Source organism: Corvus kubaryi, unplaced genomic scaffold, assembly GCF_017639235.1.
Source record: "Corvus kubaryi isolate FWS band 111438036 unplaced genomic scaffold, C.kubaryi_AGA036_p1.0 130, whole genome shotgun sequence".
In the NCBI taxonomy this organism is placed as follows: Eukaryota; Metazoa; Chordata; class Aves; order Passeriformes; family Corvidae; genus Corvus; species Corvus kubaryi.
The window spans coordinates 2289239-2303438 of record NW_024580665.1 but is presented as its reverse complement, the minus strand read 5'-3'; the positions used below and the strand labels follow the sequence as shown (position 1 = coordinate 2303438).

At 40.0% G+C, this 14200-nt stretch overlaps 1 protein-coding gene across 8 annotated transcripts in view; it reads right to left on the bottom strand.

Annotated features, from left to right (window-relative positions):
* The window catches only part of GRIA3 (glutamate ionotropic receptor AMPA type subunit 3), a 148724-nt gene that overhangs the window by 66543 nt on the left and 67981 nt on the right, over window positions 1–14200 (bottom strand). The window lies entirely within an intron of this gene.

Below are 14200 nucleotides of genomic sequence, written 5' to 3'. Positions count from 1 at the left end.
TCTACACAGCTGGCTGCTGGCTCACCAACAATGCCCCTTGTGCAAGACTGTGCCCTTGCCTTCAGTTTATAATCTCAGAAACATCCATCCAGTCCCACAGCTATCAAGTGGAACAACATCCACCAGTAAGAATTTAATTTATAATTGTGGTGATTGCATGTGTGTCAGGACATAGTCCATTTTATCCAGGCTTGCTGGGTTAAAAATAGCAAACATGATACTGGCAATACACACAAGTATTATCGTAGTATATATCCTAGAAGCAGCTCAAGTGAACAGATGATGCTTTTTGATGGAGAATCATCAGAAAATCTATACATAACCATACAAACGTACTCCATGGTCACAGAAAAACACTCCAAACACCACACTTCAAAAGACAACATAACCACTTACGTCTTTGCTAAAAACAGATGACATTTGAGTCACTGACTTTAGATATACTGCTGAGCCTGCTCAAGTTCTTGATTAAATTATTAAGTTCCCAACTGCCTCTTTGGGTAGTATTGTCCTTAATAGATGCCATTTCTTTTAAATTCACATTTAATTCTGTAGGAATTTGCATACTTCCAGCACTCTGAAAATAAATTGCTGTTCAGATCCTCTTGAGAACTGTATGTACACTCTGTTGGTAGAAAGCATCTGCTTTCCTATACTCACATTTGTTTTCTGTGGAAATGTGCAGGCTTCCTTCAGATCATCTGGTGTGCATGCTATTTGCATACTGAATTCTCTGTATGTTTTAATTTCACCCTAAAGGCAGGTTAGAGACCAAAAACTTATTTAAGAACAACAATACTCTTTGTGGTTTTAACCTTAACAACAAATAAGGAAGCTTTTACATTTCTATTCAGAAATATGTTTATTTAAGAGAAAAGTATCACCACAGATGAAGTCAGAGGCCGTAAGAACATACATGGAGCTGCTACAGGCATCAGGAGCAATACTGCAAACAGAAGATGTAGGACTCATTAGCATAGACCAGACTCAACTTCCGTGTCATCTGCTGTCATGTCTTCAAACTGACTCTGTCTATTAGACCTTTGAGAGGTCCAATGTACTACAGTCAAGCTTTAATTCATAAAGCATCTTTCAGAAGTGACCCGCCAGCATTTCTATTCATACAGTCAACCATGTTGGCTTACAACTATTGAACTGGATCTTAACAATGTGTTTAAAATTCACTACACACTACACAGCTGTCCTAAATCTTAACAAGTCTCCTCCTCCCTCACTTTCCACCCTGTACCAACCCCAGCATGTTGAAGGGAGCTGCTGGATTAGCGAGCCCAGCAGAAACAATCATAGACACGTATTACTTCCAGGGGAGCAAAGAGATGGATAAAGCATTTTTTATGAAGAAGGAAAACAGAAGTATAACAGTATAACAGGAGTATAACAAATAAATCTCATCAACTGCTGATATATTGTGAAGCTTATACAGAAAGTGGGATATTGAATAGTGGTGGTGAATAGAAAGCCAGGATTACAGGGCAAGGATTTCACAGAGCTACATGTCTTTCCTAAGTTTGACTTCCGAGACTTAATATTGCTTTCACCTTGACTGAAAGAAAAGCTTATAAGATTTTACACTGAACAAAGGAGAAGAGAAAAAAATGGCTGGAAGCCATCATGAATAATTCAGATTTCAAATCCCACATAATTCTTGTTTTGTAGATAAAAAGATCATAATGTCAGGTTTGATATAGAATCAAATAAAGTTTGTATTTTTAATTAACTCTTTGGATATTTCCAATTAATTAAGAGAAAATCTAGAGGGAACATAACTAAAATGTATCTGTTTTCAAAATAAAAGTAAAATCTGCTGGTCAGCACCAGGCTTACTTGAAGTACAGACCTATATGCCAGATTGAGAAATTAAGTCAGCATTGGCAATTTTACTTTTCCTTTTGCCTAGGGGAATTATTTTTTGAATGCAAGCATAAAGACAATTTGGTTTCCACTGCATCAGTCATCATTATAATAAATAGGCAACTACAAATTTTTGCCTTAGCTTTTAGATGTTTTTTACAGTTTTGGAAGATAGCACTAAAGATATTAACTGGCTAATATTAAGTTGGTATGAACCATTGTGGTATTTCTAGAGCAACAATGACAATTCTCTCATGAGGACACCCATGTCTTTCCTACACTGTTGAGTTCAGAATTGTACATGGCACTTCAGATGCAGCCTCACCACTGCAGAGTAAAAAAGGAAGGGTCACCCCTAGTGACCTGCAGACCGTGCTAATCTAATGCAGCCCAGGATGCTGTTGGCCTTCTTTGCCGTGACAGTACAGTGCTGGCTTGTGGTCAGCTTGACTGCCAGGACCCCAAGATCCATCCCTGCAGAGCTGCTTTCCAGCCAGGAAGCCTCTACCCAGTCTGTACTGGTGCATGGGGTTATTCTTCTTCAGGTGCAGGACTTTGCATTTCCCTTTGTTGAACTTCATGAGGTTCCACTCTACTCACTTCATCAGCCTGTCAAAGTATTGTAGCACAACTATTTGGGGTATCAAACTCCTCTTCATTCGGTATCATCTGCAAGCTTGCTGAGACTGCACTCCATCCCACAACCTTCAGGTCACTCAGAGAGAGGTTAAACAGGATTAGCCCCAGTACCCTCATGGTACCCCAAACAGTAACTAACCTCCAGCTGGTGTCTGTGTTGCTGATCACAACCCTCTAAGCCCAGAAGTTTGGTCATTTTTAAATCCACCTTCCTGCCTCTGTGGGCTTTATTTTTTAAAAGTCATTGAAAAATACAAACTAAGAGGATATGCTTGCACTTTTACAGAGAGAAGGAGCTATCATGACTTTGGCAGCAGTGACAGGAAAACTACCATGTCCAATTAATACCTGTTAGGAGCATATCTTCCCTACACTTGAATCCACTGCCATCTGGTCAGTTTAGCCTGTTTAATCAAAGTTATTTATCATCCTTTATTTATAAACGAGAAAAGAAAGAAAAAAACTAGATCACAAAAGGACAGACTACCTCATCTACAGCTCAAAACCACGATATTTTATGAGTCTATTAGATCTTTCCATAACATAAAATACTGATGCTGACAGGCAGCATTGCCACAAAGAAGGTCTGAAAATTTTTACTGTGCTTTTCATACCTGACAAGTGGCAGAAATACGCCACTTTAACAGAATGACAGGCAGAGATGTGACCTGCTGTAATGTGTCTTTCCATTTTGACCATATCTGGGAACAATGAGGCAGTGTTAACTCTAGAGCTCTTCTTTCCTAGGTTTTAGTAAGACAGTAGTAAGAAAAATGAGATTTCCCTTAAGATCAGAGTTTAAAAGTATTTTGTTGTCTTTGTTGAGGTTATTTGTACATTAATTTGGGTTTCATTGTTGCAAAAAGCCCACACTTAAAAAAGAATCTACTGTTTTTCAATTATAGATGCACATTTCTGAGGACAGGAGAACTTAGCTACCTCCAGTTAGACAGTAATGTGCCTTTATACTTTGCTATAGAAATACAATTATGACAGCTTTGCCTTCAAAGCAGTAAGCAAATGTCAGAAGTGATCGCACAATTCTTTCTTTCCTACAGCAAACAAGCAAAACTGATAAATGGACTCAGAGCTAAAAAAATTCTAACAGCATAGTCAGGATGAGCTATCAGTGTTGATTGCACTTCATGGGAACAGAGGGATATCAAGCACAGCAACAACTGTCTAGCAAGACTAAATTATTGTGGAGCCCACTGTCTTGCCACCTGGATAGCAGGTCAGGTGTTTTCTAGCTCCCATCCCTATTGAAAGCATTTCTGTTCTGAGGATGGAGTTACTTGAAGCTTATCTCAGATCTGAGCAGCTCCTACCTATATTGGATTGAATGACTGAAAAGTTGTGCCCGGTGATGCAGCACCCTATTGAACCAGTGGTACTGGCTAATTTGTCTATAGGACAAAATGAAGAAAGGGGAGGAACAGAATACCAGGGTGACCATCCAATTAGTTTAATAGAAACTGAAGGCAAGGCCCAAAAAGTTGTCAGTATGTTAGCAAGATGTTTAACCTCTCTTGAGTGCCATCTGCAAGTACTGCATCTTCAGCTCTGTTTCTACCACTCAGAAAAAGGAGGAAGCCTTATGAAGCACTTCAGAGTCCTCTTCCTGGCCTCCCACCCACTCCTGAAGACCTTCCTGCAGTGGGGGAGCTGCCTAGGGGGTCTGCAGCCACAGCACTGCAGTTCTCTGCTTCAGTGCACTGTAAACAGCAATGCAGTCACCTCCTAGAGTGTTACCATGTGAGCAAAGGACAGTAGTACACAATCATTCCTCACTATGTTTGCTCTGCACAGGTCACGCCTTGTCACGTAAATTTTCCAGACAGGAGTAGGAAAAACAGAAGGAGAACAGAAAATAAAACTTCTCCTGTGGGAACAGGACTTTCCTCATCTAACCAGATATCACAGTAAAAATAAGATCCCTTTAACCTCAGTAGCTAAATTTTACTGTAAGCTTGCAGAGCCCATTCGCCTGTTTTCCAATTTACACACAAGTGTCTGAAGGAAGACCAAATTCCCTTTGAGGATTAGAAACACTAGACAAGGTTCAATCTTCCCTCAGTAAATTTATAAAAAAGGGCTTTTTCGGTGTCACAATTTTGTCTCTTTCTATCACACCAACACCACCAGTGCAAATATATGAGGTTCCAAAGGAACCACAATCTCATGGTGACAAAAGACATATCCCAGCTACTGGTGGTCTGTCACTGCCAAACAAGTGATGCCTGTCCTGCCTTTAATTCTGCAGAGACAAAACCATTTCCACATTCTTCAGGAGCTGCTTCCCTCATACAAAGGGTTAAAACCCTGTGACTGTAACTATAGTGCAAACCCAGGGAGGCGATTTATCTCTTCACTTGGTATTAACGGGACAGGAATCCGGCCACCAGGGGTAGTGATGCTGTAAAATATGCAGTAAACAATGATTTCATTTATATGAAGAATGAGTACTATATCAAATTTGAGTTAAATATTAAATGAAGAATGTATTAAATATTAAGATGAAGATTCCACACACATATTATTTGTTGCAGATAAAAATAACTGAATATATATTTGAGATTAATTCATCCACCATTTCACAGTCTTCATGCCCTTTAGAGAATCTGACAAATCCACACACAGTCCCAACTGATGTATTTTGTATTTTTGTGTAGTATATGGACCTAAGAATTTTACTTCCGTGCTACGGCCAACTTACATATTTGTGACTGCATTTTATAACCAAATTCTCACTTTTCTCTATAACACAATATCAAGACCATTTGTTTCGGCATATAAAACATTCTTCAAACAGCTTTTGGCTGTTCCGCAATGGATCTCTCATGGGAGATTCTCTCCTAGAGAACCGGAATCTCCTTAGAAGAAGAGGACAAAAATGCGCTTGGCGGAAGCAGGGAATTGATGCCTCTGAAGCACTTCATTAGTTTTTCCCCCTCTGGCCCCCTTCTTGTGTCCTTCTGTCCCTTGCCTCTCTCCTTCATGATAGTCACATCAAGAGTGAAATTCTGCTTTTAGGCCATCTCCAGATAGATGATGGTTGTGCTTGTTAGTCTTTGGAGGGTAATTAAATGCAACATCTGAAAGCTGCATTGTGCTTTGTACCCCCTCCATATGGCTAAACCTTCTTTCCCCATAACTAATCTGACATTTGCTGATTGAACATTGTGTAGTGGAATACACATTTAATTTGTGCATAAGAGGTTACATTAGAAATTATTTCAGAAAAAAAAGCACAAACTGCAACATCGGTTCTAAGGGCATGATACTTTCTCCCAATTCCTTTCACTGTGCTGACAAAATTTTCTGTGCCCTGGAAAAATTTTCTTAAACCCATTTTCCTTGATATGATTTAGCAATTTTGTCAGATTAACTAATCTGTTGGCACAATTATTGTTAAAGGACATATTCGACTGCAAAACATCAGACCCCAGAGCACATGGAAAAGAAGAGTTTTATGATTCCTGGTAACTGCCATTCATAATCACAATTATTTACTCTTTAAGTAGAATAAAATTCATTAAATAAACTTTCCATCAAAATTTCTTTTTTTTTCAGGCAGACAAAACCAGTGTTATATCTCTCAGGACTGCATCTCTCTTCACAACTCACATCCTTCAATACAAACACCTTCATGTCAAAAATAATCAAAACTTAAACTACCTTTCATCACTTGAAGATAGTTCACTAAAAACAAGATCAGATACAAGGGACTGTTACAACCACAACAAAAATTCTTTGTACCATATGAAAAGAATACTCAAAATTGCTGAGACCTTTCCCCCTTATTTTGCCAAGATATCCTCAAGAAAACATATTTATTCCCAGACAGCTTCCTTGAAGAGATGTGTCATAGAAATTTTTAGTTAGTGAATTCTTTAGATTCTTAAGTAAGGGTAATAAACTAAAAATCCAGTTGTGTTCTGGAGGAGTTTTTGCAGCTGTGTTTATGGGAAGCAAATGCCTTATTACATATGTTACTATGCGGGAGTGGTTTCCACACATAGGTAATTTTAAGGAGATAATATTTAAATTGTCTACGCAGTTCTAGTACCTTTTTTGAGAAATATGGTGCCTTGAGAAATGAGCATGAAAGATGATTTAACATCCAAGGAAGTTCCAGTACTTTTTTCAAGCCTCTATAAAATCCTAAGTTCTTCTGAAATTTAAATTTCACCTAAAATTTTCCATAGAGGCTTTAGATCTCACAGAAATCACAGAGAAGTTGCTTTCCCGAGCAACATTCACAGTATATTTCCTTCAATCCACAGTGCAACCAGCTCCAATCCCGTGTGACGTGGTCCCACCACAATACCATCCTCATTACCAGCTTCCCGTACCCTCTCTTTCCTTATGCTGCCTCCTTGCTCCTCAGCAGCTCTTGTTGTAGACCTACAAGCCCATATCAGGTAGATCATAACCACCACTATCAAAGCTGACTTCCAGCTTAGCATGTTTCCCTAAATTTCACAACACATGAAGTCACTTTCACAAAGATTGCTAATAATAGTAATATTACATTTATTCTTAGTTGTCCAAACCTTCTGCAGAAGCCAGAAATGCTTCAGCACTGTCACACAGTGTGATGGTGTATCCACATTACTAACAGGCAGCTCTTTAGTGCTCTTTGGATCGTCCCCAAACCCTGTGGCACAGGGGAGTTGGAGATATCCAAATGTCCCTTTTGGCTTTCAATACCATGAAACTGTACATCCAACACCCTTAAGAGCACACCCTTGCAATCACAGACACACATAAACAATGCTCATTCCTTCTTTTCATATCCCACAGCGTAAACGAAGCTTTATCAGTCTTAGCTGCTCAAAATATGAAAGGATCTATATCCACTGGGGGAAGAAAGGAAGAAATTAGGTAAACTGAGTCACACAGTTTTCATTTGAAAAACACACAAATTTCCCATTTTCTCCATACTTCCCATCAGCATGTCAGAGTAAAATCCCAGTGTTATTCCCTGGAATTGGACAAAGTCCAATGGAAAAAGAATTCTGCTTATATAAAATATTACTGCATGTCAGGATCACTTCAAACTATTATTTGGATATAACCCAGAAGTGTCGCAGTAATTCAGTCCCAGTGTTCACACGAGAATTTTTTGGAAGGGGTTTTGTACTGCAGAGCACTGCCTTCAAGCAGACCAAAAATACTGAATACTAGCCATTCTTTTTTTTTTTTTTCTTTTTAAGCATTTCCTTTCCTTTTCAAATGCCCTACAAAATTAAGAAAAAAAGTCTGTGCAATCTCCTCTAGGAAAGACAAGGTTACTATTTCTTATATTTTTTATTATAAATAGCATTTTACTGTGACTGGAATTGCACTCAATTGCCTTTTTTCAATGCTTTCAAAGAGTCTGAAAGGTTTATTCTGCTTCACTATAAACAGCACTCTGCAATATTCCCCATATAACTTGGTGCATAAACCATGAACTGAAAAAGATTATGAAGAGTTAATTTATTTTCACTAGATTTAGTTTATGCAGCAGGGGTGGCTGTTTTACTCATATGAGGTAATAAAGATACAGCAATATTTTTCTTTTCTGATTCTTTATATGCATTTTCCCAGGACAGAAGATACTTGGGGTTTTTTTAAGGGTCTATGTATATTGTTGATAATTTTATTTATTACACATTTTGGAAGAAAGAGTTTCCAGTAATACATGCACCATTATACCTCCACATGCATGCCCATGGTGTGACATGAGCAAATTTAATTTAGTAACATGGGCTTTTTTTACACGTGGGAACGTTCATTTTCTCTAAAATTATTATGCTGCTTTCCACCTTACTGGTTGCATACTGTGGGATAACTTTGTATTTGAGGGCCTGGTTCTCCATAAATTTAGTCCAGGCTGCTCCTGATGTCTTTAATCTGCTCCCCAGAGGCAGGTGGAATTGCACAGGTAAGAGGGTGGGATAAGAGACAGGAATCCCATATGAATGTATAATCACAAGCAGTGAGAGACTTGACTGGGATAGTGCTTTGCCATGGAGTGGCCTGATCCAAACCCATCTCGAGCCTGGAGCAAACGTACCACAGCCCTGGATCACACCTCTGGACCTCATGTTAGGGGACGTCTCCCCACAGGACTGTAGCTATGAACTGTCAGGGTGCTCCAGAGAGCACCAACAGCAGCTGGGCTCAAAAAGCCCAGGGGGGTGGCCCCCATTCTGAATATCTTGCTGTTTGAACTGCAGTGTAACTGTGCTCTAGGAAATGCACTTTGGAAACACCTTGGTCCATGAGGGGCCCTGAAAAGCCCCAGTGGTTCTCCTCCTCCCCCAGATACGTGATTCATATCACACTGAAGCCATTAATCCCAGTTTAGTGAGCTGTGAAAAAAAGACACACACTCTTGTGCAGCTTTTCTTTTACTGAGTTAGGGCTTCTTCCCCTGTAAATGAACTGATGAGACACCAGAACTATCGCACTGTCTCTGGTGATGTACAACGCCTGTTTGCACAGTGGTACTGTGCTATTACTATTCATTTTGATAGTGTGTTTCCTTCCTCTCCCTGCAGTTGGTTCATCTGAATTGTCGCCAAGATGGCTGGTTGCCTTGGAAACTAATTACGGAAAGCCTTTGGTTAGAAGCAGAGTTTCAAGCATTAAACTATTTGAGAGACAGATGCAGAAATTAAGGTAATGTCTGCTAAGATGAAAGGGCTTATCCTTTATGTATAAGAAGAAAGAACCACATTTAAATGCCAGGACTGAAACAAAGCAATTTATACACAAACTGATTTTTAAAACCTGAAAGAGACAAGTAAGCAAGAGGTTTCAAAATCAGTCAGGAGCTTATAAGAGGTGACAAAGATTCCCAAAGCTATTAGAGATGGGGAGATAGGCAAATAGGGAAGGACAAAAAACTCAGGGGAGTGCATGCTGAATAAATTCTAGCCAGCTCTCCCTTTCCTTCAAATACTGTGTCTTTAAAACACTTCTTGTGAATGTTGTTTTTGAAAAATACCTGTAGAACTAATGAAAGACCAAATCCTCTCCTCCAGTCCAGGTATGGCACGAGAAGCATCCGTGAGTACATCTGCTCCCAAAGCACACCAAATGCAGCAGGGAAAGGTGACTGCCAATGGCCCTCAGGACCTCTGCTCCAGAGACTTGTCCACAAGGGCAACAATTAGAGCAGCTCAGATGGTGTGGACACAGGCTAAACAGTGACTGGGACCCTCAGAGGGCTCAGGACAAACACATGCACCATTTCTGTGCTCTGAAAAGCTGCATAGAAAGGTGAACTATGCAGCAAATTGTGCTTTTACAGCTACCTATTAACTGAAGTTCAAAGCAAATACAGTCTCTGTATGAGCAAGATATCAATTTAAATATCGTCTCCAGGATAACGGTTGACTCTCTACTTGCAACAGCATAAGTGAGCAAAGATTTTGGTTCTCTGTACATTTATTGGCACTGCAGAGGTTGCCATATAAATATGATTGTAACAGCATAACTGCATACTACAAGTGTTGTGGTAAAAATATGCAAAATATTAAAAGGAGATGTATATGTTTGCATTGGTGTGTGCATTTATCTCCCACAAATTATCATGAAACAAAAAATGAGTAACTTTTACAATCACAGAAAAATAAAAATTCTAATGGTGACTTCAGGTTCATACGTCCCTGGCACAAGAAACAAGAGTTGCTTGGCAGCAATCTTTTACCTACAGCAGCTTCCACATTTACAGTGAGACAATTCTGGTATTAATTATTATTACTACCGATCAGATACATTTAAAACTGTGCTTTAATGTCTTTTGAACACTTTTAAGCTTTGTGTGACGTTACTTCAATCATTCTGCAGGATGACTAATAATGCTCTGATAAATTCCTGTCATTTAGAACCTGGCTTGTTTTATGAAATCTGAATGATGGCTTTGGAGAGACATTCCTTTTTACAAGCTAGAAATTCTTTCCTCAGGTATGTGTGAAATGTGCTGTGTATGGGGCAGATTAACCCAAGACATTACTCTCTCTGCTTTAGCAATTCATCTCCTGCCCTTTATGAGTTTCACAGCTGACAGAAACAGGCCCATTAAGGCACATACAGCTGTCACTTTTGACTTATGCCCATTCTTTACTTACTCTTCCGCTGGCTACGTCCTGAGGGTGACTGACCTAAGTAATTCCCCTTTCCTCCCCATATGGACTTGTGAGCTGCTGAAACTCCCTGGGTGTGAAGGGAAAGAAGTGACCTTTCATACTGCTTTACTTTCAGCAATACTCCTGGGTACCTAATGAAGAAATGTCCTAAATTTTAAGTTTCTAGTTCATTGGAAATGTAAAAATGAACTGTACCAGTTTCAGAGTGATGTTACACAACAGTCTACATAGCAGATACTCTCCTGGAGCCTCAGCTGAACCCCATCCTCTGATCCACACAGCTCCAGAGAGAGGATAAAATCAGCCTGTGATATGGCTGTGGCCCCAAGCCCTGGAGAAGGCGATGGGCACACTGCTCTGGAGGGTGTGCTCCAAGCAGTGCGGTACCTTCAGAGGACATGGCATTGCTGGGCTTCAAAAACAAAGCAGAAGCTGAAGCTACCCACAGCTTTGCTTCAAGTGTCCCCCTGCATTTGTAGACAATTGTATTTTAAATTGCTATGGAGAACACAGGCAACCCCCCACCAGACCATCTGTTTATAATGGAACACATAAACCAGGAAGTTTACATGACAGCAGTCTTGAAATTTTTCAATTACATTTTTCTCTATTGTTATTTTTAATGACTGTTGGTCAACGCAATACTGCAGTTCCGTGTTTATTCTTACGACACCCTAAATGTGAAAGTTGTTGTGCAGTGAGCACACTCCTCTGAGATCTGAGCAGCTGTTCAGAGAGAGGCAGCTGGGGCTGTACTGAAAACCTGCACACCTCCATCCTAATCTCAAAATTTCAGACTCGAAGGTCAAGTCATAGTCAGTGCTTACATGGGACAGAGTTCAGTCAATCAGATTACCCTTCTTAATCCTAGAGATGCTTCACTTTAAGTTGTCTTTGACAGCCTGGCTGTCATTGTAAAACTTTGGGGACTGCATTCTCTACTGTAATATTGCTTTTGCTTTGTGAGATGCCTTCACTCAATACAGACATTGCCTTGGAGCCTAACCTCTATGACTAAGTTTGGAGATAGTGTCCTTTTGATAAAAGCATGCAGTCTCTGGAATAAACAGGTCTTTTGTAAAGTTTCACCATTTTGATCCTGAATGGAGTTTCTTCCTCCTCATTTGCCCTCAGGAGATTTTCTTCTAAATGGACATAAAGCCACTCTAGTCTGAAATACAGCTTATTGTCCTGGGAATAAGAAAAACATATTTCTTAACTCAAAAACATGTTTCTAAATACATGGTTGAACAGTCTAAGGCTTACTGTTAGCTCTCCAAAAAAATGTTCTTCTGTTTATGAGAACAAAATGTTATATCTATCTGTGAAAAAATACAGAATATTTTAGCATCAAGGGACAAGAAGTGTGGGGAGCTTATGAATTTTGCATGACATAAGTGTTATTATCTATATGCCTGAGAGGCCAGTAGATGATTGAATTGGATATAGTTTTGTTGTGCAAGGGTGATACAGATCCACATGCTCAGTGGTTACAGAACTACAGAGCAAGTGAAGAAACAGATGGCAACTTACAGAATAACCACTGATTTCTCTGCTTCCCTCTATTCTACAGCTGAAGAGGTTGGGGCAGGGTATCCACCTCCAGGACAAAACGTAAGGCCCATCACAAAATCTTTTGAATAGGGAATGAAAACAGATCAGCCTGCAGTAGGAAAACTGGCACAAAACAGGTTACTCAGGCAGAGTAGGAGCTGAGGTGCCCTCTCTCCCTGACCTTATATTTACAGCTGGGAAGATCAAGTAGCAGGTACCAGACAGCCCCAAGAAGATAAATACTTCATATGACAGGCTACAGATCTTGGAAACATAGGGACAAACACATGTGCCATATGCTAAAGGTGTATGGAATCACTGACTCCCATGTCTGCACATCGCTGGAGGAAGGTACAGAGTATTCCAGAACGACCTGAAGTCTCAAAAGAAAATCCCCAGCTGTGTAATTGTCTTTGGATAAGCCTGAATTTTTTGAAGAGATGTATACCCGGGTCTGAACTGGTTGAAAAAAGGATCAAAGGAAGAGAAGTGCACACATTGACCAGTCTGATACAGGAAAAGAGGTCACTCTTACTGAATCCAAGCACTAACACAAAGCCATGATACATGGTTCCTGGAGCAAAGCACTGACAAGCTTGCTGAACGGGCTGGCCAAGAGCCCAAAAGTCTGATAGCAAAGTCAGTGCGTGTTTAGACTGTTTAGTGGTTTACAGTCTGTTTACTTCTGCTATGACTTTTCTTCTTGAATAAGTTCTATTTAAGCCTCTGAAATCCACGGTCACTGGCAAATGCTGCTGCTGACTCAGAGAATGAAATAGCAGGTGCCACACAGTGACCACATAAAGCCCCTCTCTGGAAGGAGGCATCACTCCCAGAAGCTGATGGGAGGGTTGACCTTTGAAGTTGTGCTCCTAGGAGGCCAAAAAAAGGGAGAGGAATGGAGAGGCAGCTGGGTTGAGGCAGCCTATGCCAGCCCTCTATGGGACACAGTTTGTCCGTCAGTACTCTGACATAGCAGTTCCGACAGGTGAAACGTCTTGGCTTCCTTTTGCTCTCACTGGGAAAAAGCTTCAAACCCATCTGCAACTGTGTATCAGCAAGTGGTAACAGGCTCAGATGTTACTGCTTCTCAGCTGAGCAGCCTTCCTAGACTCCACACATAGCACTGAATTGACTTTCTAAACTGCAATAAAATGCTAGATTTGAAATATGCAAATCCAGACTTATCTCTCCCCTCAGTAATATGCTATCAGCAAACACAGTTTGCTAAAAAAAAGACAACTCTCCACTCCCTTGAGCAAACTGGATGGATGGATTTAAATACCACACGTTTGTGAAAACTTTTAACTACTTTATGAGAAGATAACAAGGTAAGCAGAGGAGATGGAAGGAAAAGCCTTCAAACAATAATTGTTCAGCTATCAACCCAGGGTCCATCCCCCATTACTGACTTTCCCTGTAGAAATTTAAGTCACTGCTTTTCAGTATCCAATCAAAAAGCCTCTGGGAATTGTTGACAGAAGATATTCTTAGCATCAGGGGCACCGGCATGCACTGTAGAGTTTGGGGAAACCTGGAGGCCCTGGTAGCAAATTTTCACTTAACAGATGCTAATCACATTGATAGAAGACTGAGTTATACATTTAACAAAATTTAAACTTCACTAGAGTTGAATTTAGAATAGTAGCAGAAGAAAAGAGTCGTCAGGTTTTTTGCTATATGGTTTGCTTGTTATGTAGCTTTCCTTTTAGGCACTGAAATGGTTTGACTTTTTTTCCTCTCACTTGGACAATAGAAGAAAAAATGAGAACAAATGTAAATGAAGTTAGATCAAACAAAAGGCCTGTTTCTCAGCTGAGAGCGGGCCCAAAGAGCTCTTTAAGCTTGGCTCAGGAGTGCTCTCCTGCAGCATTTTCAGAAGAGTGGGCTGTGGGTAGGTATGGCATTTTGCATCTTTTCCAAGAACATGAGCAAACGAAAGAAAAAAAAAGAGAAGTTTTTTACACTTTTCAGTATGAATTTCCCAGAAG